The 28000-nt window shown below is 45.8% G+C and overlaps 1 long non-coding RNA gene across 1 annotated transcript; it reads left to right on the top strand.

Moving 5' to 3' along the window:
- The first annotated feature begins 2553 nt into the window (after positions 1 to 2553).
- LOC125756627 (uncharacterized) lies at positions 2554 to 27985 on the top strand. The gene is made up of 3 exons (XR_007414647.1): positions 2554 to 2664; positions 25441 to 25662; positions 27750 to 27985. It is a non-coding gene; the product is annotated as an uncharacterized LOC125756627 (long non-coding RNA).
- The last annotated feature ends 15 nt before the right edge of the window (positions 27986 to 28000 follow it).

A 28000-nucleotide genomic window follows, 5' to 3' on the forward strand; every position in this document is an offset into this window, starting at 1 on the left:
CCGTATAGCTTTTCGTTGAATCCTTTCGAGAGCATCGATGTTTTGTTTAGTATGTGGGTCCCAAACAATAGCGGCGTATTCAAGCTTCGGTCGAATAAGTGATAAGTATGCTAACTGTTTTGCCTCAGCTGGTGCTTGTTTTAATTTATGTCTGAGTAAGCAGAGTTTTCGGAAGGAGGACGCACATATGTTTGATATGTGTGAATTCCATTTTAGCGTGTTTGTTATAGTGACACCGAGATATTTGTAGTTTGTAACTTCAACAAGCGGAATTGATGCAAGCGAGTACGGAAAGGAAAGACAATGGCTCTTTCTGGTTATTTTCATGAAAACAGTTTTCTGGGCATTGAGAACCATGTCCCGTTGTTCGCACCATTTATGAATTTTCTGTAAATTATAATTAAGGAGTACTTGATCCTCAGAACATTTCACCTCATTAAACAGCACGCAATCATCAGCAAAAAGTCTGATACAAACCGGCTCACTAATTACATCAACGATATCATTTATGTACATAGAAAACAACAATGGCCCAAGGACACTTCCTTGTGGCACACCAGAAGTCACTGGTAGCTGCCTTGAGCAATGGCCATCAATACACACAAATTGCACTCTGTCGCTTAAGTATGCTGCAACCCAAGAAATAATAAAACCTGGTAAGCCTAGTGCCTGAAGCTTTAAGATTAGTTTAGAATGACATACAAGGTCAAAAGCCTTCTTAAAGTCCAGGAAAATAACATCGACCTGACCTGATTTGTCTAGAACCGAGGCTAAGCGATGTACGACTGTTGTCAACTGGGTGACTGTAGAGAGCCCCTTTCTAAAACCATGTTGAAACGGAGTTAATTTACTATTATCAGCTAAAAACTTGTTTATGTAATTCGCGATGACGTGCTCCAGCATTTTGCACTATGATGACGTCAATGAGATCGATCGGTCGATGGTTTGTTAATAGCATGCTGTCTCCTTTCTTTAAGACGGGAACGATTCGTGCTGTTTTCCAATCAACAGGAATGCCAGCTGATGACAAGGAAGCGCGGAAAATAACAAGAAGATATTTCGAAAGCACTTCAGCATAACGACGAAGAAAGGGGTTTGGTATATTATCAGGTCCAGGCGACGTTTTTGTCTTTAAATTCAGCAACATAGAAACAACACCAGCTTCTGAAATTAGGGTGGAATTTTCATGCAGGCTATTACGGCTCTGACGTAACGGTTCAGTTTGATTAGAAAAAACACTGTGGAAGTATTCATTGAACCTTTCAGCTATACTGCGTTTATCATCGATAGTCACGCCATCGCACATAATTCGATCAACTGCCTTTTTCTGTGTGGAAAGGCATCGCCAAAACTTCTCGGGGGAGTTTCTGATGAAATTAGGCAATGTATAACTGAAGTAATGTTGCTTTGCATTATAGACTGCCTCATTCAACCTCGCTAGTGCCATTTTCACTGTATTGTTGTTTGATTTAGCCCGTTTTAGTCTTTTAAATTTTCGTTTGAGGTGCAATATATCCCTTGTTATCCAAGGATTATTTTTCCGCGTTTTTTTAATTCTGTCCGGAATGAAATTTTCAAGGCAGTACGTGCATAAGGTCTTAAATGAGTTCCAGAGTACCTCAACATCATGTCCTTGAAAATTGTCCACGTTATGAAGTAGATAATCCATAATACTTTCATCACAAGCCCGAGAGAAGTCTTTAATCAAAACTGGAGTGCTAATTGTTTTTTGTACCTCGAGAGAACACGTAAGACACACCATATGGTGGTCAGAGATACCTTCTTCAACGGATGTATTCTAATTTTCAATTGAACGGCTAATAAAGATAAGATCTAGTAGTGAAGAAGAATTATTTTGAACGCGAGTTGGTTGATTTACAATCTGGTGAACGTCAGCACTCAGCATAATGTCGGCCACGTAATCAACGTGCCCACGTGTGTTACTATCAGTACTTCTTTAACGAGTAGGCCGACTACGTCACGGGACCCTGGAGTGCTCTTCGAAATCGAAACTGCCTCAGGTCCTAACATACGAGCACATAAATAAACATTCGTCCCGCGCTGGGGCAAATGAGTTTCGTTGCCGTTATTAAGGAGACTGTCGCCACTGATTGGGAGAAAAAAAAAAAGAGGTTCACAAATTTTCTGTCACCCCTCCTTTAAGACATGCAAACTGCACGTAGTTATACTACGGTCACGTAAAAGCGCGTGCGTTGTTCTTCAGTCCCGCGTACAGGCAGCAGTCGGCAGCTGATTAGCCCAAACAAATCGTGACACTTGCTGGACAAATAAAAACGAAAATTTAAATAAAAAAATAAATTACGACTGGATTCTGATAGCGTTCATGTCAGACCAGACTTTGCGTACAGCAGCCCAAAAAAAAAAGCATGACGAATGTTCCATTCTTGAAGCAGTTTGCGCATGCGTGTGGGAACGACATTGGTATAAAAGGCAAAGCCGCATGGTCTACAAGTAACAGCGGTTTAACTCTGTGTTGGCAACTATTCGTACGGCTTCTTCCCGCGGTGGGCACTTCGCGTCTTCCTGCAGATGTACTACGTGGACGACCGATTCACTGATGGAGCATTTGCGTATCGGCATGGCTTGGTGTCTGCGTACCAGGAGCCAGGCCTCATGGTTCTACCAACAGCGCTCTAAGTGAAGGTGAGTTATGCGTTGTAATATTTTCGTTGGAGCATTCGTGTTTCGCTGCAGGTGGCAACGAAATTTCATTTGTTCAGAGTAAAGTGGTAATACTGAAATTTGACATTAGCACAAAAAGCCTTCAAGAGTAATAACAATTCGTCGGGTTTCACGTGCCAGAACCACAATATGAATATGAGGAACGCGCTTCAGTATAGTAACGGAGAACGGGCCAACAAAAAAACGGCAGATAGTTACTCTCGCAGAGAAAGAAATCTGATGATGAGAGCAGTGCTTTAATAATACGCAGTAGTCCTGTTATTCTTTCATTTATTTGCTCCTGCGAAGAATTTGGGACGCTTTCTTCCGGCTAGACCGGCTTCCGTCGACACCTAGCATGTTGCCGTCCTATACATCACAAAGCCTACCGAGTAAGCTAACTTGAGTGCGATACCGTGACATTTGCGCCAACGGCTACAAGAGATGCGTTCAAAGCCTACCGAGTAAGGTAACTTGAGCGCGATACCGTGTTGCGTTCACTTCAGTTTTGGTCGAAGGTAGTCGCGTGTTTGCACTCTTCCTGTTTTCGCGGATTCTGCGAGTTCCACAGCTTAGAAATCAGCGCCGTGACTTTTGTACTGGCGTGGTTTCCTTTATATGGTGCTACATATCTGTTACTACTGCCGATAAATGTAGCCACACCGTTGGCAAACATTGAAACAATCTAACCGCAGGTTCAGTGCCGTCGACGTTGCCGGCGCTGCGCTTCGAAATGATGTACATGTTTCCCATACTTTCTGAAAAAGGAGACAACCGTGCAAGACCGCATGTAGAAAGCTGATCAGTGGTACACACGATGTGTGTGATCGATAACTTCCACTTCTTTTGTTTTTGAATGGCGCGCTTGCACAACAACCTCACGCACAACAATTTTTGCTTTTTGTGGTATGCTATACTTGTCAGACGTAGCAGTTCGCCCTCTAAATGCGCCCGTTCAGCAATGCAGGAGCGAATAAGTGACGTTACATCGTATAGATTAACATGCGCACGTTAGCTGAATTATAGACGAAGTCAAGGTCATTTTCGGGTGGTCAGTGGTGCAGCAAATACATGACTGCGTAATATTGCCTCCTTACCAGTAAATTTTGTCCGTGCGGGTACAAGATTCCATAAGTTTCCATAAGACCATGCATAACCATAAGACCATGCATAAGACCATAAGACAAGTTTCCATAAGACCATGCAACGTTTTTCTGCATGGGCGGCCACAGGTATACACTGAAATTTAGAAGACAGCACTTCGGTGTGACTGCGGTCAAAACCTGGTGTTCAAACAAACCCGGGTGTCGCTTTTTTTGTTGTTGTTTTCAACCACCATACACACCGTACAAGTTCACGTACAAATTGCATTTTCTAAGTTAGAATTTGTGAAATATTGGGCAGGCCTAGTACGTGACGTGCTGCAACACAATTTTAGGCATCTTAATTCACTGATGCTCTCGAGGCATCTTTCGCTTGCATGATATAACTCCTGAGAAAGCATGTGCAAACCACGATACGATAATAATAATTAATAATATCTGGGGTTTAACGTCCCAAAACCACGATATGATTATGAGAGACGCCGTAGTGGAGGGCTCCGGAAATTTCGACCATCTGGTGTTCTTTAACGTGCACCTAAATCTAAGTACACGGGTCTCTACCATTTCGCCTCCATCGAAATGCGACCGCCGCGGCCGGGATCGAACCCGCGACCTTCGGGTCAGCAGCCGAGCACCGTAACCGCTATACCACCGCGGCGGACACCACGATACGATTGAAGAACGCCGTAGTGGGGACTCCGGGTCAATGCAGACCCACTGGGATTTACCTAAATTGCAAGTCCGCCGCGGTGGAGCAGTGGTTATGGTGCTCGGCTGCTGACCCGAAGGTCGCGGGTTCGATCCCGGCCGCGTCGGTCGCATTTCGATAGAGGCAAAGTGGTAGAAGCCCGTGTACTGTGCGATGTCGCTGCACGTTAAGGAACACCAGATGGTCCAAACTTCCGGAGCCCTCCACTACGGCGTCTCTCATAATCGTATCATGTTTTTGGGACGTAAAACCCCAGATATTATTACTATTAAATTGCATCCAGTTCTGAGAACACGGGTGTTCTTCGCATTTCGGCCTATCGAAATCTGGCCGCCATCGCCCGGAAACAAAGCCCGCGACCTCGGGCTTAGCAGCGCGACAGCTTACGCGCTAAGCTACCGCGGCGGGTCGTTATTCAGCTTGCATCTCTGCAGTTTTATAGCTCGCTCACCTCTGCAACCAATTGAACCCATTCCGCTAAAGCGGTACATTCATTAACGCGATGCAGCCGCTTTCTTGTGTTCTTTTTTTAATTGCATAAGTGCGATTAGCGATAACCATTTTGTAGCTCACGGCTGCAGCGAAGTTGAGAGCTCTGTGGCCAACGTAGCGGGGTGCCAGATGCGCGCCGCGCGTTGAGCGAAAACTTTGTACGACCTATTGCGCAGACATGGTGGCAGATTGCTCAAGCTAATCGTCAACAAAAAAGGCGGGGGGGGGGGGGGGGCATTTCATGCAAGCAGTCACGGTTTTCGGTCACGACGACATATACCCTCTGATAGCGAGCACCAGGAGTAATCCACCCTTATTGTGCTGCCGACTGCGATTCCGTTTTGCGGGTAACATTTTTTAGGATGATCTCGCCCACACTTTTCAACAAAACATGAAAAAGTGTTGCTTCAAAAGCGGTGCAGATTGACCGATAGTATTGAGCATCCTTCATGTAGCAAACACACGTGCGGCGCGGCTGACGACTCACTGCTGTCGTCATACGCGATGGGACGGCAGTGAAAGATGTTGTGGGGTCTAATACTGCTTCCTTGTAACTAACTTAGGCAAAATTAAATTTCATTGCAGTTGGCCCTCTGATGCACTTAGGATGCATCCTTTTTTTTTTTTTCTAACGATTATTAAAAAAATAGTCTGCATTAGCGAAATGGGCTCAAAATGTGGTATAGGTATGTTATCGCGAAGAAAGCCGCGCGATGCTAGTCGAACCTATTCAGAAAGCTTGGTAAAATCACATCCACGGCCTGCCTGACCTTTTCCCGCACCTGTCACTTGCACAGGACATTTGTACGTTTTTCACAAAAAAATAAAAATCAAGGGAAATGATTAACGAAAAGACCGGTTGACTAATTCATTGAACATACGGTTGGTTTCAACGGACTCTATCAGCTATATGTACTGGACTAGGCCCTTAGTATCTGCTGATGCATTATACGCCACATATTGTATATGTACAAAGTGCCTCTGATTATTTTTTTATTTTCTTATTCATTTATTTTTCCTAACTTTCTTGTCTTTGTGTATTTCTTCAATACTACTATCATGATGACGGGATAGCCGGCTCTAACTAAATTTATAATAAATTTATGAATAAATTTATAAAAAAAAAGCTGACCATGAGCCGCGTCAAAGTGCTATCGCGTGTAGTACTGCATAATCGCTCCCATAGTTTCAGAGACAGTGACGTAGGGAGCAACAAACCCAATCATTATACCCAATCAGATACAATACGTGGTGCCCGAAACCAAGCAAATAGCTGCACGACCAGCCTCAAAGGCCATGCTATACAGGGTGTTTAAGCTAAGAAGCACCAAGTATTACAAAAATTAAGCATAGGTGCTACGCGTCCCCAATTAGCTCTAGAGAAAAGTTTTCAATACAGACGTTGTAGCGCTTGCTCAGGAACATCGAATTTTTCAATCTATGTTAAGATAACTCCCCTGCTTAATTTTTTTCCGGCCTTTCTTTAAAGCGCGCAAATTTTAAAAAATACCACGTGACTGCCGCCAAACGCGCGGCGCTTTGTGCCATCAAATGTAAGTTAAACGAATTATCAAAGGCTGCTTCGCGCACGCAGATCGATGGAACAGGTTATCGGTGACTGCGATGGACGTTAAGCGACAAAATGAGCATACCGTTTCAACAACAAAAAAAAAATTCTTCAACAAAAAAGCGGCAGCCACGGAGCAAATGCCACATGAGACTGTAGGCAGCATTTGATATAGCGTAGGCATAGCGTAGGCACCAATGAAGACACACATTGGAAGACGAAGAACGAAAACAGCGCTAAACACGGGACGAGAACAGGACACAAACACCGCGCCGTGTCCTCTTCTCGTCCCGTGTTTAGCGCTGTTTTCGTTCTTCGTCTACCATGCAGCACCAACCAGCCCAGTCAAGCACTTTGTTAAACAGGCATTGGAAGGGGCGAGGGTGACAGCGCGATGAAGGACCGAGATAAGATTCACTCACACGTGGCGGCCGCTCTTTCGTGGACTTTTAGATGCGAAGCATCTTATGGCGGAGTTCAAACTGGTGGTGGTGGTGTGCGGTGTGACCACCCTTACTGCGCATGCGCAAACTCTCCACACACCTCCTCGTCACTCCCCCTCTGAAACGCGGGCTCGACATGCCGAAACGCTGCTTCGAATCGCCTCATGGTCCCCTTTAGCGGGAGATGGTGTGATTTTTTTCTTTAGACGGTACGCCCTTATCATCATTTAGCGTCCATCACAATCACCGGTAGCCTGCTCCATCGAGCTTCGTGCGCGGAGCAGCCTTTGATAATTTGTTCAACTTACATTTGAGGGCCCTAAAAGCGCCGCGCGTTAGGCTGCAGTCACGTGGTACTTTTTAACATTCGAGCTCTTTAAAGAAAGGCCAGAAAAAAATTAAACAGGGGAGTTAGCATAGATTAAACAAGCGCTACAACTTTTGTATTGAAAATTTTTCTCTAGAGCTACTATTTAAAAAGTTCATTAAGCAATCTTTGTCAATTACCGAGCTTGGCAGATTTCAAAAATATTCTGACGTGCGCTATATGCATACCCAGGAATTCGGGACATCGCTTCTAGTGTACCGTTTTTCACACCACGTGGCGTACGGACCTTCAACGTTCAAAATGCGGTTACGGCAAGCGATGACGCTTGCCGTAACCGCACGAATTAAGAACACAATACATAAAAAAAGCACGATGACGACATCCGCTACAACCAGCGAGCACGAACCTCAGTCGCCGACAGATAACCGCAACGCATGCAACGAGCGGCCGGTTGGGCTGCTCGACTGTGAATCAGTTCTGTTGCAATGAAAGGGTGCACACGTATACAACTCGCTTGGCTGTGCTTGGTGACGACGAACTCTCGAAAGAGAGCGCTGCCCTTCCTCTCATCCCCTGCCTCTCCAAAATATTTCGGCCAATGTTGTTGTTGGCTCCAACGGGTTTCTTAAAAGAAAGCAAGAACGTACCTTTAGCGCTGCTGTTTTTGTAAATGTGAAAAAGCTAACTTCCAGAAAATAATGCAAGCTTGGGACGTAGTGACGACGATCGCGGGTTTCCGAATGTGCAGAGAGTCTTGACGTCCCTAATTTTTGTTGGCGTCAATTTATCGAATGGACATTTCGCACTATTACGTCAAGACGCCTGGCCGTGTTATATTCGCTGCCACAGACATTTTTCTTTAAAGCTCAATAAGAAGCAGAAGGAAAGGAAGAATACCTTTGCAAGCAGAATAGTGTTGTATGATCTTCTTAAAAAGAATGGTTTTAATAAAATAGCTTTAGTTTCAACAGCGCGCTTTTTGTTTCTAAATAACATAACTAAAGACGTCGGAAAGCACTGACTTCATTATACGCATGACAAACTACACAGGCCGCGTTCTCCTCTCTGTTAAGTATTGGTGAAGGAGTAATGAGACAGATTAGATTCCTATAACGTATCGAGAAACCCGCGTTGTTTGACTGCCTATGCTGGTCTGCAGAAATGTTGGAGGTCGCGGCTTCGAACCTCGCTCTTGCAAGCGGCCAGCTTTATTCGGGACAGAATAGCGCGTTCTATATTTACGGGGTAAAGTTCGCTAAAATACCCCTCGTCAGAACCCGCTTAATGTATTGATTACGAGCTGCAATATTTCATTTATGTGAGCAAGGACACCTGGAAGGTTCTCGAAAAGCCGTTTTATTTTTATTCGCTGTGTCATGTGTTTGTTTACCGTGAGACAACGGTCGATGTTTGGGGCAAGCTGAGGCCATGTTTGGCGCAAGCTGAGCAACCTTTCAGAAATCTTTTTTTTTTTTTTTTTTTGGACGGCATTGAACTGCCCTGTTACCGTGCCGCCAGAAGATAAACAATGCTGTCAACGCAGGCCTTGTCCGCCGCGGTGGAGCAGTGATTATGGCGCTCGGCCGCTGGTCCGAAGGTCGCGGGTTCGATCCCGGCCGTCTCATTTCGATGGAGGCGAAATGCTAGAGGCCCGTGTACTGTGTGATATCAGTGCACGTTAAAGAACACCAGATGATCGAAATTTCCGGAGCCCTCCACTACGGCGTTTCTCATAATCATATCGGGGTTTTGGGACGTAAAACCCTAGATAGTATTATTAACTCTGCCCTTACCTTTGCCAAGGTGATGGCCTGCAAGCTGAGTTCTTTCCCTGCCTTCCCTTGCGATCGTAGGCAATGTACTCTGTTTTGCTTACGTGACGAGCCCCACCTTCTTTCTGTTTTTCTTCGCGGCGCCTTTAGAGTGACCACTATGAGCGTCTCGGAATGCGAGGTTAACTGAAGCCACGTGCTGTAATCAATGACGCTGAAAGCAGTGTGCTGCAGTGCGCGACTCGCGTCTCGCAGGAAGTGTGGCCCCGTCCGAGATGCGCGGACTACTTTTTATTATTTTCATGCTTCGCAGACACGATGTTCACCTACTAATCTACAGACCTAATTTGTCAGAAATCTTAGTTCATGAAGTTCTTCGGTTTCCTTGACTACCATATCACTCATTGCCATCGTTTCAATTGTACAGTAATGTCAATAAACACACCGCACCGTCAGAGGGTGCTAAGTAACTATCACTCATTAACGAGAGAGCGTTGAATGGCTCGTGATTTTAAAAATCCGGCGTTCGGCGGCGCGAATACCATTGGTACCAAAACTCGAGTGGGCCGATACCGCAGGCTGTGCAACAACGGGTGAGGTGGAAAATGCTTGAGGGTGAGGGTGGGACGAACAATGCAATTGACTAATAACGTTAAAGTAGTTTAATTAATGAATGTCTCTCCAGAGCATAGGCTACTGTGGTCTCCTTAGCGTGAGCTAAAGGGGCTAAATTTTATTCCAGCGCCGCCGAGATAATGTACATACTCGCCGTGCGAGCTATTGGCAGATAAAGTGTGGCGCTGCTAAGCGCGAGGTCGCGGGTTCGATTCCCTGTCATGGCGGCCGTATTCCAGCGGGGACGAAATGCAAGAACATCCGCTCACTTAGATCTAGGTGCACGTTCAAGAACCCCGGGTGTTTAAACCTATAACAGAATTCCCCGCTGCGACTTGCCCCGTAATGACAATGTGGTTATGGCAAGTAAAATCCCTTAAATTATTAAAGTAGGACGCTAGGGGACAACAGAAATAATACGTGAAAAACAACCCCATACACACGCTTCATCATTAACGTTGGAGTGTCACGCACCGAGTTTTGCCTAAATTAATGTTGGGCATGTTCTGTCATCTGCTTATTAATAATTCGCAAGTATCCACGTGTATGTGCATGTGGACACTTCAGAATTACGGATGCTCTTGTCGCAGGATTGCTTGCTTTGCTCGCTAGGCCGTCTTCTGGCGCTGCTGTGCTGTCACATTCGAAAAGCTACACCGCAGTGTGTATTTTCGCGGGGTACAAGTCAAGAAATGGCTTCTCCTGCTCTTTGTACTTCATCGTCGTCAGGCACAGCATCAACAAAGTGCGCATAATGCCTTACATGCGTTTAGCAGGTACCAAGCCTCTTCGTAGAATGACGAAAAATGGCCCAGTGCCTGCTGCCCTACTTCTCAAACATTACAATGATTTATAGCGTTGTGGGTTCCTCGCAAGTGCACTTGTAGTGGTTGCCAAGGAAGCCCATAAGCGGATGTTCCATTTCCTCGGGGTCTCAGTAAAATTACAATGATTTAGAGCGTAGTGGGTTCCTCGCAACTGCATTTGTATCGGTTGCCAAAGAATCCCATAAGCGCATGATCCATTTACTTGGGGTATCAGTAAAGTTCTTCACCCCACCCCGTCTCTCTCCCACGGCAACGTATGTTATACAGCATGACGGGAGAGGGAAATAGCAACCGGGCGTCACCCAATGCAAATTACTTAACTGGTGGGCCGTTTAAAGCTTCCGACCCATTACAAAGGGCTGATCCATAATTCTTCATCATCATCAGTCGTCGCGTCAACATTTTTTTTTTTCAGTCATACAGCAAGTTGAGAAATCCAAAACAAGACTAGACGCTTAAGACGAGTGCGGTTTAAACCAATGCACTGCGGAGAAAACATTAAACCAGGTTGAATATAAAGGCTTCGAGCTTTCATTTTTGGTAATTCAATTTACATAAACCAACACTCTACCAGTATCAAGTGTTAATAATAATAATAATAATAATAATAATAATAATAATAATAATTGTTGATGTTTAACGTCCCGAAACCACGATATCATTATGAGGGACGCCGTAGTGGGGGGCTCCGCAATTATTGACCACCTGGGGTTCGTTAACGTGCACATAAATCCAAGATAAGATTTATTCCAGTATTTTTATATATGGTTCGTCGACGCTCCGATTCCGTAGTTCCTGCGTAACTGCTGATACCCGACCGAATAAAATGCCTTCTCGTAATCTATGAAGGTTATATATAGGGGTTGGTTATATTCCACACATTTCTCTATCACATGATTGATAGTGTCAATGTGGTCGGTTGTCGAGTATCCTGTACGAAATCCTGCTTGGTCCTTTGGTTAATTGAATTCTAATGTTGTTCTAATTCTGTTAGCTATTATGTTTGTAAATCGCTTGTGGACAACGGACAGTAAGCTGATCGGCCTGCATTTTTTCATGTCCTTGACGTCCCCTTTCTTGTGGATTAAGATTATGTTAGCATTCTTTCAAGGCTCCGGTACCTCACCGTCAAGAGGCACTTCGTATACAGGGTGGCCACTTTTTCTAACACATTCTGTCCACTCTTTCAACAGATATGATGTTACATGATCCTCACCAGCGGCTTTGCCTCTTTTCCATCCAAGGCTTTCTTTATTTCCCCTGTCGTTACTGGTGGGATGTTCGATTCCTCTGGTCTACTATTACTTCTTACATTATCGTCCTGGTTGCCCCGACTATTGTACAGATCTTTGTAAAACTCCTCAGCTACTTAAGCTATCCTATCCATACTGTTAGTGACTTTGCCTTCCTTGTCCCTTAGTACCAGTGTTGCGGAGTTCCCACTCCGGAATCGGAATGACTCCGGAATCATTCCACATTTTCGCGATCCCGGAATGGAATGGGAATGGAATTAAGCGCTTTTTGCACGGAATGGAATGTGAATGTAATTACGTCTTTTTCCGAAAATAGAGCAAGTTTTCGTCTACGCGCTGTTTATCAAACTTTTCAATTATCAGTAAGTGAGAACCTTGAATTTAACAATAAAGCAGTATTTTTAAAATGGCTTGGCTTATTACAAGCACGGTACATTTATATAATAATACCATCTGGGGTTTAACGTCCCAAAACCACGATATGATTATGAGAGACGCCGTAGTGCAGGGCTCCGGAAATTTCGACCACCTGGGGTTCTTTAACGTGCGCCTAAATCTAAGTACACGGGTCTCAAACATTTTCGCCTCCATCGAAAATGCAGCCGCCGCGGCCCACGGTACATTTATAAGCAACGCGCCTACTACAATCCTGTCCTTATATAGACTGTGTTGCTCCGAAGTCTCGAGCTGAGAGCTGGTCAGCCTGCACTCCCACTGCTCCGGGGTGGGATCATTTCATTATTATCGTTATCCTTTTTTTTTTAGATGCAAAATATCTTATGCCGGAGTTCAATCCGGTGGTGGTGGTGGTGTGCGGCGTGACCACCCTTACTGCGCATGCGCATACTCTCTCCACTCCCCCTCTCCCATTTCCCTCTCCCATCCCCCTCTCCACTTCCTCTCTCCCCTCCCCCTTTCCACTCTTCCTCTGAAACGCGGGCTAGACATGCCGAAATTGTCTCCTGCGCAACGCCGCGATGAGCACCAGCGCATGCACGTCCACTACCCCTCTCTCTCCTCTCCTACGCTGCCCCATCTCGCACGCCTGCCGGCTGCGTTCCCCGCTCGCCCTGTGAGAATTAACGGCCAGGCTAGAGGGAAGACAAGACGCGCGTAGCGTTCCTCTTCGCGTTCCACGACGCGAGGTCGGTAGCATGCCCAAAGAACGCCAACGGAACGCGATCGTGCAAGTGCTCCGGCTTCGCATCGCCTCATGGTCCCCTTTAGCGGAAATGGTGTAATTTTTTTGCGTCTTTTCTTGCTACGGCTCGGCACATACCCGCGTTCGCATCGCGAGTGCATTGGGGAGGAACGTATTTTCCGACACCCTTAATTGCTACTACTGTAATATGATGCTCAAATTAGTCATGTAGGCGTGAGTACATGTTTTTTTCGAAGTCGAAGGCCATAACGTATTCTCTAGGTCCACCTTTAGTTAGCCAGAGCCACGGTGTAACCGTGGCCAGAGCCAAGGGTAGACGTGTAAAAGTGTGAACGGTCTGCCAATTTGTAAAAGAGAAACCGAGGCATAAGTCAGTGTGCAAACAAATGCATTATCCCAGCAGCTACTGAAGGGAGAAACAAATTATCCCTGCGCGTTGGTTCCCATTGATACCCCCACACGAAAGCGGCCAGGGGCGTAGCCAAGGGGGGGGGGGGGGGTAGGGGGGTTCAACTCCCCCCCCCCCCCGAAATTTTTCAGTTTTGCTTGCGTATATAGGCACGCACACATACAAACGCACGCACGAACATACATCAAGTATGGTTGAACCCCCCCCCCCCCCCGAAAAAAATTTCTGGCTACGCCCCTGAAAGCGGCGAATACTCTATGCACAGCCTGATCTTTATCTCACGAGCAGTTTAGTACCTGACACACGTAAATAACCTTTGCGACAAGGAAGACATTGCATGCCTGCGCACAGGCGAACACAGAAAGTCCTCCTCACCCCATTCATGCTTGAAAGGCGCGCTTGACAAGCATGAGTGCTGAGGAGCAGTGCTGCCCAGTGTTCCATATTCGATGCAAAGGCACATGGTGCCCGAGCGGTGCACTGTTCCAACTAATACCGGCAGATCTAGAGGATTTTGTTCCCTATTAACCAAATCTTAGTTTTCCCCATATTCACGACCGCTCCAGACGCGTGGCAAAACTGCTTAGTCTTCATCAACGCTACTTTTGTCAGCATAAAAATGCGCTATGTCGTCATTTTAGCATTAACACATTTAAGCTTAAACAATATTAAAACCATTCGTCCAAACACGCTGACCACGCTTGTTTCATAATTTTATTTCAACGCGGTCTGAAGAAACCCTGCGCCAGTTTAGGGTTCAAAGGAATAAAGTAAACAGCCTTCTACGTCGTGAGAAAAGATTATACTTACAACATTTATTTAACGTTGACGTTACGAAAAAATCAGATATTCTTTGGAAACGCATTAACTTTGTTCTTGGCCGAGATGTCTGTAAGGAGACTATTAAGGAGATTACGATTGATGACAATATAATGTCAGGAAAGGACTTGGTGGAAGCTTTCAATGAATATTTTACTAGTTTGGTAAAGAGTTCTCACGATCCCAACTGTTTAAATTTTCTAAGTTCGCGGACGAGCCAGTCTGCATTTTTGGCTCCTGCGACACCTAAGGAAATAACTGACGCATTTTTGTCCATTAGAAATAGTAAATGTTGCGATATAGATGGTTTCGAAATCGGACCTGCAAAGTACGTATTAGATGCCATCACTCCGGCACTCACCCATATTTACAATCTAGTTCTATCTGATGGTACCTTTCCAAAAGCACTCCAGGTTGCTAAGGTTATAGTGTTGCATAAGGGCGGGGATAAAAACGCGCTAACTAACTATAGACCAATATCAGTCTTACCAATTTTTTCAAAAGCGCTGGAAAAATTAATTCACAGCCGTGTTACATCATTTATAACTAAGCATAAATTAATGACAAATATGCAGTTTGGATTTACGAAAGGGCAGTCTACTGAAACTGCGCTTCTAACACAGAAGGAAATTATATTAGATTCTTTCGAACGTCAGCTATGTACTTTGGGTATTTTTGTTGACTACTCAAAGGCCTTTGATTGCATTAATCATACCACACTTATAGAAAATTTAAATATTATGGCTTTCGCGGGGTTTTTTTGAAATTATTAAAATCATATCTTCAGCACCGTATGCAAAAAGTAGTTATAAATAGTCACGTGTCCGATTTGAAACCAGTTATTGCAGGAGTACCCCAAGGAAGTATTTTGGGGCCCTTGCTTTTTTGTATTTATATTAATGACGTAGTTAGTATTGATAATGACGTAAAATTTATTATATATGCAGACGACACTACAATTCTAGTAACCGCGAAAGATGCTGAAGATGTCATGATTAAAGCCAACGAAGTACTGTCAAAATTATCATCCTGGAGCACCGCTAACTCGTTGAAAATAAATGTCAGTAAAACAAAGGCCGTACTTTTTAGGCCGAAAAATCGAAACGTTGCTACTACAACAAATTTGCATCTTAATAACTCTATTTTGCCTATTGTGCCTACCTTTAAATGTCTTGGTGTTGTATTTGAGCAACATTTATCATGGAATGCTCATGTGGAAATGGTAGTAGGTAAGCTCTCTCGGCTAACTGGAACACTATGCAAGTTGCGCTTTTTTCTTCCTGAAAGTGTTAAACTTCTACTGTACAAATCCCTGTTCCTGTCGTACGTACACTATTGTCATCTCGTCTGGGGCACTACGACACTTACTAACATCATTACCCTGCATAGAATGCAGAAAAAAGCCGTGCGTTGCATTTTAGATGTGCCTTACTTAACGCCAACTAGTCCTCTGTTCGAAAAACTAAATTTGGTACCAATGCCTAACATTTACGAAAACCTATTAATAAGAAGTTATAAGAATGCTATTAAAAAGAACAATGACACTCTAAAACGTATTTCTAATTTAACGCGAAAGCATAAAATGGCCAATACAAGGAGCTCTGAAATATGGGAACTACCGAGGTCTAGAACGAACTATACCTATCAGATGCTACGTTATAGACTACCCTATCACTTAAATACAAAAAATGTAATATAACTCTTCATAATGTCAAAAAAAAACATGTATGCAACTGCAATGCCTATGTTTATGTACTATGTTTATTTACTGCAATGCCAATGTTTATGTATTAGTGCTTATAATGCTGGTTACTTCTTGTGTTATTCTTGCATTCCTGTTATATGTTTCGGTGTATTGATAGCGTAATTCTTGTGTATTTTTTGTGTATTTCTTGTGTTTCATGTAATTCTTGTATTCTTGTAATATCATGCGATATATTTATAGTTTAATTCTGGTGTATTTCTTGTTTCTCCCGTTTTGTCACTGCCTGAAAAATGGGCAATGGACCCTGTCAAGCCTTGCTGGCTTTTAGTTCATTGTCCACGACATCGCTTGTATGTTGAAATAAATTTGATTTGATTTGTTGAAATAAATTTGATTTGACTATAGGCAGCGGGAGAACTGCCCCTATGGGAATTGGTAGGCTGTATGTACTGCACGAGATATGTCACCAAGCTATACTATCCCTCGACCTTGGTTACGTGTTTTGCGTACTTTTGCAGTTCATAATTAATGTGATGACATCAGCTTTATGGGGCGTTCATTCTTAACTCGATAAAACTATCAGATGCCTTTCATACGCTGAGGAATTACAGGAATGGAATTACGGGAATGGAACTGCCCGGCCATTCCCGGAGTGGGAATGGGCTAAGTTTTTTCATTCCGAGGAATTGAAGGGAATGGAATTGCGGCAAGTTCTAATTCCCCGGAATGGAACTGGAATGAAGGCGCCCATTCCGCAACACTGCTTAGTACATACATCTGGTTTTTGCCTGTGCCCAGTTTTCTCTTCACCGCTATGAGGCTTCGTCTGTTCTAGAGATGACTAATAAAAACATAGCACGAAGTCAGTCACGTGCGAGTCGGGCCGGGTCCCCTGCCCCTGCAGCATAAATTAAATAAAACAATACAACTCGGCTTCCTAGATGAAGTTCAGGAGCGGTCTATGCAATTCGCAGATCCATTTGGAATCAACGTCCGTCGACACTGTCGACGAGCTGAAGGTGAGGCTCTGATATTTAAAGAGTACTCGAAAGAGTATAGTAGGCGTTTACTAAAATAAAGTATACATTGATTAGACCGCGTGCGCGTCATTCGCACCATATATGTAACAAACCGTAAGCTTTTATCGCCCTTCGCTGATACTAACTGCTGTTGTTGCATTTTAGAAACGCTGGTTGTGCTTTCGCGTGTTGGCTAGCAGGTGAATGTATACCGCAGATATGTATAGTCGTGAGCAAGATGAGCTGCAACTCTGATATTACCTTTTGAATAGGCTATAGCGACTAAACACAGCGAGCAAGCGCAAAAGTGTTCATGACACCAAATGCTCAAACGGAAAGGTGTGTATATAGCAATTCAGTACGTCACATTTACACTAGTACATTACAAGTTTTTGTACACTAAACATTAATTCGGTGTTCGGCTCATAATGATGACAACAGAACGTCTTGACGGCATCGGCACGCGATAACGCACATGCCGCTTAAGTGCTACGTCCGATATACATACATACGCTCGGCAACACCTACACTGACTGCGTTCTTCCTTTCACATTTCATGCGTAGATACATGCAGATGCGTTCGGATATGTGAAGTGTTTTACGAAGTAGGAATGTTCAAGCGGCGACGTGTTTTTCTTTTTTGTTTTTTTTTCGTCTCGTGCTCCCACGGCGCCAACGAGCAGCGGGCGACCGAACGGCTGGCTCGATCGATGTACACACTTTTCCCATAGTGCCTACGCTCCCACGGGCGTTCTGGGATTGCTTGAAAGGGTTTATTAGCAAGAATCTCCCAATGCATTCACCCTCTCTCTATAGGATATCACGTGATGCTTTGCAATCTTATCCTTCAATTAATTTTTATTATATATCTCCACTTAATTATTTGCCTGTAACTATCCGCGCAATTAATTACTCCTTTAAATTGCGGAAGGGTGTCTTGAAGGGCCAGTTGGTGCCTGTTACTGCGTTGAAAATAGCGTGAAAACCGGACGAAGGGTGAGGAACAAACAACACAAGGCGCTGTTCCTTTGTTTTCTTAGCTTTCGCGCCCTTTTCGCACTGTTTTCAACGCAGTAACATGTAGCAACTGGCCCTTCAACACAGCCTTCTGTGATTTGTTTCTCTTACATCAGGCTCTTTCGCACCCAGTGCTTTGCATAATTCATCAATGTGCCAGCGCTTGTGTAGTTTTTTCCTTAGCCTTTATTGTCCAGTTTTCGCGCTTTTTTCAACGCAGTCCTCCTATAAATCGTGATCTCTCGTAAATGTTTCTCGTAGCACATGTGAGTGACAAATGGCATCTATATTAAAGGAATAATTATCATTGATTACGAATTAATCATATTTATTGCTGCTAATTAACAATATTCTATCATTTGCCGTTATCGTGCTATAACTGCATTGATTGAGATACTAGCTATCTATCTTAATTATGTCCTACACTGACAGCTTGCACCCCTACATTTAAAATATGTTGAATTCGTTGTCGCCATTCATTAGTAATGCACTGCATGCCAAGGTGGGAATGTAGATCAACATTAGTCACTTGCTGAGAATTCTGCTTGGTTAACCTAATTTTCAAAATTCGCGCAGCTTGCACTGAGTCGCGCAAAGCTTGGCTAGAGGGGAGCTGGTCGACACTTGGCTGGTCCTGGCTTGACCAGCCAAGTGTCGATACGTGCATTCACACGCCGATGCACGAAGTGTTCACGGGATCACATTCTAAATCACGAGTATAGACTATAGTTGTTGATCGGGTTCGATTGGGTATTGCTTGTCAATCGCAACACCAGGTAGGATAATTAGCTTAAGTGGATTAATTAGAACAATTAGCTTAATAGCATTGTAACGGAAGAACAGCGCGAGAAGACAGGGTCGGAATGGGCACACACACAGCGCTCGTGTGGGTGCCCCTTCCGTTCCTGTATTCACGCGCTGTTTTTTCGTTACTATGCTAACAAACCAACTAGCCCACCGACATGCAACAGCTTAATAGGTCTAAGTGGCACATTGGAGACTTGGTGTCGGTTAGCTTGCATCCCAAGTCAGACAAGCCTTAATTATAACTGAATTAGCCTAACTCGCACACTCGACGCTCGGCCCCGAATAGCTTGCATTCGAAGTCAATCTAAGCCTAATGAGCTAAATATCCTAATTGAAACTAATTAGGCGCAGTACTATTTAGTATTAATTACGCTTTGCTCGGCACATCTTGTCAAACGCGGCATGGCTACGCACACCAGAATCTCAACTATGCTTAAAGGGACACTGAAGCGGTTTTGAATTCGCGAATTTATTTCAAATTCCGTATCGCGACCTCTTAGAACATGCCTGCGAAGGTTTTTTTCCCCCGATTTTCGACTAAACAACGGCGCTATAAGCGAGCAAACTTTGGCCGAGGGAACGCTCCCCTGCGCGCGCGGAGCGCAGGGTAGGAGGACGGCAGAGAGAGAAACGTGGAGAGGTGACGTCATCGACAGGAACGAGCAGGGCCGTTGCGCCTGTTAGCTTCGGTTTGTTACTTGTTTCTGCTGCGACCTGCTGCCTAGCGAAGCATCAGTTGTGCCAGTTCGCATGGGTTTCTTGCCGTTGCACGATTGTCTTGTTTCGATTAGAGATTTTTGCTGTCCGACATTCACTAGTAGTGTTTGTCGGGGGTTGAAGCGGACTCGCAATGCCGCAGTACTGCGCGGCATATGGCTGCTGCAACACTTTCGGTCGCGATGAGATCGATTTGCATAAGTTTCCTCGGGATCAGAAGATGGCTGCAAAATGGGTCACTGGAGTTAAAAGAAAAGACTTCAAACCTACGAGAGCAAGTGTGCTGTGCTCTAAGCACTTCCATGACAGCGACTACGTACGAAGCCCGTCTCTGATGCAGTCGCTGGGATTGACGATCAAGAACAGCGACGCGATTCCTTCTGTGTTCCAGCACCTGAGGGGGCCCTCGCCCAGGACGTAAGGTGCTTCCGTGTTAAACTCTTTGATATGGCTTACGATGAGATCTCGAAATCGGGTACTCTACATGAAAGTCGCATACTTATGACGCAGCAAATATACCGCTTGCATTTCAACACACCATTATAGTACTGGCCAGAATTCCGAAAGAGCGACGACATTGTAAACAGAACTGCAATATATGAGCCAAATTATCCATGCGCAAGATCAGGGGCGTAGGCAGAAATTTTTTCAGGTGGGGCGGGGGGGCACCTCCTTGATCTGAAGTGGGGGCCGGGCAGGAAGATGTGGTCGAGTGTCATTTTGTGCTCTATATGCTGTGGCAAAAAAATCTTGCGCAGTGGCGTAGCCAGCGCGGGGGGGGGGGCACAAGCCCGGTGTGCCCCCCCCCCCACTCTGGCTACGCCACTGCGCAAGATTGCAACGCAGCCCGGAGCACATGTCACCACTGCGGCAAAGATCGGCTCTCGTGTGCTTTTTTTTCTCTCGCGATAGCACACTGACTCATCACATGCTTCTTGCCCGCTGCGAAGTGTGACACTGATTGCGTCAACAACGCTGCACTTTGAGCAGAGAAATTCACGAACAGCTGATGTTGTCGCACGATGTGCGCGCGCAGCGCGGACCCTGCCAATACGCGGCTAAAAGCGACTGCCAATGCTGCTGTTCCCTATCGGATATAATATACACGGCTGAACGTATCATTTCTATCGGTTCACTGCAGTGAAATTAAGCACTAACATGCACCTTGCACGTACCAGTCCATGTTTCCGACGCGGGTGAAGGTTACCGGTTGGGACACGCTTTCTTGTGCCGCATCATCGGCGCTGGCAGCATCTTCGGTCGTCGTTCCTACAGTGGCGACCGGCTCGACATGTAACAGCAACTACACGCCGATTTCAACAAAAGAAAAGAAAAACACGGCATCGCCTGCTGGAATGCGCCGTCAGCTGTCTTCACAATTCCGTCGATGATGCCACGGAGCTTCGACCAATCACAGGCGGCGGCGAGACTCGCAATGCCGGCCGAGGCGCCTGTTGCTCGTTTTCGGCAAAATAGTTGTTTTTCCTAAAGGTGCATTGCAGGTTTCGCTGCAATGCATCTTTTCATAAAACTTCCCGTCGAGCCTCACAAACTTCGCCAACATCAGCCAAACTTCACAGGTTCGAACACTGAATAATCAAGATTGGGTCACTTCAATGATTTAAGCAGGTGAGGGCGCATTGTTTTTATATAAATTTTAAATTCTCTCCCATGGAGTTTCACATAGCACATTAAAGTGGTTCTCGAACCCAGGAAGTTTATGGGAATAGAACAAAACTTCTCGCACTGCGAGATGGACTCCCAGATTATATGGACGAAGTGATTAGGGCCTATATTGAAGCGTTGCACTACAGTAAATGTTTAAAGGTCGATTCCCGTTCAGTGACGCTGCCACTCAGCAGCCAACGCAACAGATGGCGCTAGTTGATGTCCCAAATTCCTGGACATGACTCAGAACAATACTGCGCTAATTGGAGAAGCGTAGCACCTAAGCTTAATATTTTTAATACTTGGTGCTTTTTTCTGAAACACCCTGTATACGCATGAAACGGCACTCTGCGGTTAACATGTTCCGGAATACAACAAAGTACTACAGTGCATTTTACATAGCAAACATTTCGTCACATACATGTACACATTAGAGCACTGCACGGGCCGATTTTCCCGGCCCGGGCCCGGCTCGGCCCGAAAACGCCATGCTCCGGCCCGCCCGAGCCCGGCCCGGTGTTCTTAAATGTGGCCCGTACCCGGCCCGGGCCCGAAAGCTTTGGGCCCGGCCCGGCCCGGCCCGGCCCGGCCCGACCCGACCCGTTTCAGCTAGTTATGCCTTAGCATAAAGGAGGCACTGTCTAACCTTCGGTTATTGTGAAGATACCTGCCACACACAAGATATTTTCTAGAAATTGTTTTGGGAACTTCTTTCAGTGTCACGACTTTCACTGGTACTGTGTATACTTTCGGTTAATTACGCCCGCAACACTCTTGCGAAATAATTGCAGGGCAATATAAAATATAATTGGAGTCATAGCTGGCTGTTTCATGTGCGCACGCAGTGCTAACCACGCAATCTTATTTTTGCATTTCAAAGAACGACTACAAAATATACCTCCATAAACTGAAAAAAAAAAAAAAACATGGCAGACATTTTTAGTTTAAGTTTTACATCAATTGCATACGAGCTAGGGCTGTTGAGTAAAAGTATCAAGTGTGCAAACTTCATCTATTGCACAATGCAATGAAAAAAAAAAACGTGCTCTAGCTGCATCTGGTAGGAATACACCAGGCTGGGCAGCGTTACATAAATTAAAGCTGTCGTGTTGACTCCTCGGCAGGCAACTGCACCCAACGTACACAACGTTTTCGTGTTCAAAACAAGAACGTTCTTTGTCCCACCCTTCTTCCCCGAGTCACCGCCACCGCAGTGCCATAGATCTGTCAAAGCGAGGCACGCCCGTAAGAGAGCGAGCCACCGCCCTCGCTGTTCCCTGAAGGTGGCTGTCTCGTCGTCTTCGTGTGACCGCCTTCGATCTTTGAAAACGAGACCGGACTAAGGGCTTCCAAAACAACTGACTATTAGAGCGCCGAAGTGAACCAGCCGGCGGCCTCTTTAGCGATCCCCGTCGACGTGACGTGTCGGGTGTCCGGAGCGTGATTATACAGATACGTATGAGACCCGGGCCTAATACGGGCCTGGCTCAGGCCCGAGCCCGACACGAGCCCGAAGATCACGGGCCCGAGCCCGGCCCGGGCCCGATCCAACAATCCCTTACCCGGCCCGCGGGCCGGGCCGGGCCCGGGCTTTCGGGCCGGCCCGGGCCCGTGCAGTGCTCTAGTACACATTACACACGTAAGCAGCATACGCACACGGCACTTCGTATGTTATTCATTATTATACCAACATTTGTACAATAATTGTAATGAGATCTTTTACCTGCTAACGTCACGTAGGGCGTGATCTTTTTACGAGCTGGCAGCTGGACAGTAATCACTCGTATACTACCTGCAGGCATCAACTATGCCAGAACGAGACCCCCGCTACGAATGAACGAAAGAAGCTGGAGGTGTGTCAATATTCGAAAATTTCGAATAGCATTCTATTCGATTCGGTACTCGAATCGAATAGCAGACATTCGAAATACCGCATGTTTTAACAGCGAAGCTGCTTAGCAAATCGTTCCCTGTCCGACGAACCAAAAAACTATCGTCACCATGAACGGGTATGTGCCACAGAAATTGGGCAAATCCCACTACTCACCGCTGGTCCACTAAAAATGAAGAAGGCAACAGTTAGCCCAACGCTGCGAAGCGACGGCGCAGAGCCGAAGATCCTGAGTACGTACAACGAGAGAATACTAGCTAACGGGAAAGGCAGCGGCGGCTGCGGGAAGACCCGAAGCGATGGAAGGCCTACACCAACGATGACGTGCCCGTAGATATGTGAAAGGGGCGAACGCTTGGTTTCGGCGCGAGTTTCTGTTTCTGGAGTTCGGACATCCATGTCGTCCGTAACCGTCTGTGGTTTAACTCGAAACTCTCTGCGCTGAGAATCAGCGTAGAAATAACCTAGCATCACCTAACTAAAGCCTAGCAACGACCTTGAAACAACCTGCATCACCTAGCTAAGGCCCAGAGGAAGCTGAAGCAACCAGATTAGTCTATGGCGAGTCGTCAGCGTCTCGGAGAAAACGACCAAGTTGCGCCTCAGCTGCTCCGCACGTTCGATAATAATATCTGAGGTTTAACGTCCCAAAACCATGATATGATTATGAGAGACTCCGTAGTGGAGGGCTCCGGAAATTTCGACCACCTGGGGTTCTTTAACGTGCACCTAAATCTAAGTACACGGGCCTCAAACATTTTCGCCTCCATCGAAAATGCAGCCGCCGCGGCCGGGATTCGATCCCGCGACCTTCGGGTCAGCAGTTGAGCGCCATAACCACTAGAGCACCGCGGCGGGGCTCTCCGCACGTTCGAGCCTAGCGCGAGAGAAGAGGAGGCCCGCAAGAAGACAGCATCTGTGGTTGCCCATCGGAGAACAAGAATCAATAAAATATGTGTGAAAGCGAACGCCTCACGTCTTCCCACAAGTCTTCAGAAATGTCCAGTTTCGCTGTTTCAAGCTTTGCGCGGCTTAGTGCAAGCTTCGCGATTCTTTTTTCGAATAGTTTTCGAATAATCAGCACCGACGGGAGAACCCGAACACAATGAAACTCTGGAACAGCCGAAGGTTTATTTTCGTCTTTAATCACTGAATTACCAATACGCACGCAGCCCAACATTTTGCGAGATTACTTATGCTAAATTGAATACCGGATGAAGGCGTTTTTTTTTTCTTCTTAAAACTTCACTCCTACTCAATTTTTACTATGCTGCATCGCATTAATCGCTTCCTGTCTTCGTCTTGTAATAACTGACGGTGGGGACTACGGCTGCGTTCAGCTTCACTATAGACAACAGACGCGTAAATTGTTTGCGTAAATTGTTCTTGCAGATGCAGCTTTCAACACTGATGCTTTCGGTGCAGAGGCCCATGTTGTAATGTCAGATTTCTCAGTTTTATGACAGATTTAGCTGTAGGCGTGGTGTCTCAATTTTATTTAGAAGCAAGCGACTAAGTATCACCATGATTACGGTAGTCACTGCTGTATTTAAACCTACAGTTGCGAAATATTTCGAAGGCTCTGGTCGCTGCTGTATACGAGCTTACCTCGGTATTCATAACCGAGGTATTAGGGTCGGTTAAAAGTAACCGTAATGTTGTTTGGTGAAAGTTTGTGAATGTTTGTTTAAATTAAAATGTTGTAGAGTGTAGGACTTTTGAAAATGGTTGTCTTACTATTGGAAAACTATCCCTAGAGTATTCTATTAGGATTAGATACGGTGTCATCACTATTCGATTCGTATGCGATTTGGTTTCAAAATTCACTATTCGCACACCTCTAAAAGAAGGGGAATTTTTAAGGGCTCGTTTTTCTTTGTTAGACGCAACGTGGCATCAATTCGGCCATAACGAGAATCCCGCTACGAATGAACGAAAGAAAGGGAATTTTTAAGGGCTCGTATTTCTTGTTAAACACAACATTGTCTAACAAAGAAAAACGAGGCCTGCGAAATTCCCCCTTCTTTCGTCCGTAGCGAAAATTGTAGCACTTGTTTTACATAACTAAAGTTACACCCTTTAATTGAGTCTTCGGCTATGCGTGTAGTATTTGTCTTGTTAGCGTTTAGTCCGGCTAGTGCTTGTCGCTATTCAGTGTTATAATATAGGCCATGCTTGTAGTTCCGTCATGGCCTACAAGTTCACATTAGACTAACTTGCGTAGTATTGTGTTCTACATAACATCAATGGAGTAAAAAAGGTGTGGCATTTTACATATTGTACAAAAGACGTGCTTTCGTAATAGTGCGAGCCTGTAAGCTGGCAGAAAGTGTATCTTTAAAGAAACATGCTGATAGGTTTAGGACGATTGCAATAAATATGACGCATTTTCAGAGTTCCGAATAATCGTATGGTTTGCGTGGTCATTTCGACAGTCATCAAGAACTTTATTGACAAGTCCTGAGGAGTTTAAGCCGCCGGGGAATCCACGAGGGACACCCTAGCAGCCGCTACCGTAGGCGACGCCCGAGTCGGGGCGGGAACGTGGTGGCGTTCCGCCAGTTCTTGGGCCCTCCAGACTGCCTTGAGTTGGGGGTGGAGCTCGGAGCTACTGAGTGCCTCTTCCCAGTCGAACTAACTGGTGACTGGTCCCCGAGGTAACGCCAGACATTGCCAGAGCATGTGCGAGAGTGAACAATAAAATTTCTGTGCAATCTGGGCATTGTGGAGTGATGTCCGAGTTGTAATGACCGAGTAGGCAACGTGATGGGTACGATCTCGTTTGTAGCATGCGAAAAGCTACCGCTTGCGCGCGTTCAAGCTTTGTGTGTGCTAGGGGTATTGGCTTCTGTTGTTACGATATTGAGAGGTGATTTCGTGGAAGGTGAGTAAGGGGTCGCTAAATTAAACTGTATGTCTGTAGTCACGCGCGATATTGCCGGTTTCGTAAGCCGGAATGGCGGCGCGTGAGTCTGTGAAGACGCTGGTGTGCGAGGGATCGATCATCGCTAAAGCTATGGCGACCTGCTCGGCTATGGCGCTCGTTGCTAGTCTAACCGAGGCGGCTGAGCGTAGGGCTCCGTCGCCATCTACTACCGCGAGTGTAACGGTGGAGGAGTTACCGTATTGCGCCGCATCGACGAGTACGGAAGAGTCGCGATTCGCGGCGGTGCGGTCGAGGATCGCGCGAGCCCGGAGCAGGCGTCTGCCCTTGTTGGGTTGTTGGTGGACGTTTCGTGGGAATGGGGTTACCATGTAGGTATCTCGAACATCTCTCGGGAGAGTTACTGAGCGTTCAAGGTAGGGGTGTGGGGGACATGCCGGCCTCGTTTTAAAGTCGACGGCCTGCCTTGGAGGAGGAGAGGCGGACCATTTGGGCCGTAGTCTCGGCCTCGATGAATTCGTCGATGTCGTTGTGCATGCATAGTTGGTCGATTCGGGAGATACTCGTGTTTTGGGGTAGGCTGAGGACTTGTTTAATGCTTTTGCGCATGAGTTTCGTCTTTTCCACCTTTATCCAGTTGCGGTCACTAACCAAGTCAAGGCAAAAACGCACGAGGGACGTTTACGGGCTTGTAAGGGTTCCTTGATCACGCTAAAGCAGGCAGAAGACGTCTGTTATACTAAAATATGACTTAGCGAATTGGTGTCGTCAGCGGACAGATTTCCACTGTTCCTGTTGGCGGTGTTGTCGACTGAATAAAAATTTTAGAAGTATTCTAGTTGCGAGATTCTTCTCCTTAGCTATTGTATTGGAGTCATCCAAATCGATGCGGTGACCGTGAATGTCTGCATGCTCAGCCAGGACGTTCGATACTTTCTTGTTGCCGATTTCTCTCTGACGCTCCTTCAATATCCTCCTGAACTTGCCAGTTTCGCCGATGTAGCTGCAGTCTGCACATGGTACTTTGTCGAAAAGGGGGAATTCTCGCTGTGTATCGGATCCCCGACGTTAGCAAGCTGATTTTTCAGTTTGTTGAACGGTACGCGTGGATTGTGAATGTCGTATGTAAACATGCGGTTTAGAGCTTCGCTCACACCTGGAACGGACGGAACACCGGTGCGCCCTGCAGAAGGCCTGCTTTGAGACGGCTTTCGATAAAACGAGAGATAAAACAGCGGAAGGCTTCTGGCAAGCCTGATGGCATGAATAGCCGGTATGAGTCCTTCCGGGCGCCGAACGAGAGTCTGTTCCTATTCACTCACGCAGACTTGGAGGATGGAAAGGATGTTATCCAACTTGTATTCTGCAGTGAACTGTTTATATGGTGTTGAGAAGATTCAGGAGACTTGTTGCGTCTTACACTTGTATAATGCTGAAGCAGTCGTCTACATAACGGACGAAAATATTTGGTGTGGGCGCAAAGTAAGTATTTGGTGAGGGCGCAAAGTCTGTTCCCAAATTGCCGGTAGTCATGGAATGGAAGATCCCATGGCAATTACGACCGTTTGCTGACATAACCGTTTCCTGTAGGAGGACTATGTGTTGTTCAAGCACATCTCAAGCTCCCTTACCTGTTTACTTAGCCATTCCCGATTAAGTAATTTCCTGCAGTAAAAGAGCTCAATGTGGTAATTTTCAACATGACTGTTATCGAAAGATTAGTCCTGTAATGCAAGGTTTTTGGCTTGCAATTCCAAGGAGTTTTGTTAAGCCACCGTATAGCATGATTTCTCCTTATAGAAGCAATGGTGTGGTTTTGTCTTTCCACTGTAGAAATATGCGTGCTCGTCTCCTTCGCAGGATCCGGAGAGTAGCAGAATTCGCGACGTGTCCTGCGCTGCCCAGGGGTTCAGCTGTTTCGACAATGCTTCGCAGCGGCTCGGTTACCCATACCAGCGTACTTGGTGTCTTCTCCATCTGGTACTCTGGGGTTCTGTCGATCAAGTGTTCTGCACGACCGAGCGTGCTTGTCAGCGAGTTGCGTTCTCACCGCAATCGAGATGTTCAACCATTGCAGTACCGGTGGACCAAGAGCAGCTGAGTGCAAGGAC

The sequence above is a fragment of the Rhipicephalus sanguineus genome, unplaced genomic scaffold (genome assembly GCF_013339695.2).
Source record: "Rhipicephalus sanguineus isolate Rsan-2018 unplaced genomic scaffold, BIME_Rsan_1.4 Seq330, whole genome shotgun sequence".
Lineage (NCBI taxonomy): Eukaryota > Metazoa > Arthropoda > Arachnida > Ixodida > Ixodidae > Rhipicephalus > Rhipicephalus sanguineus.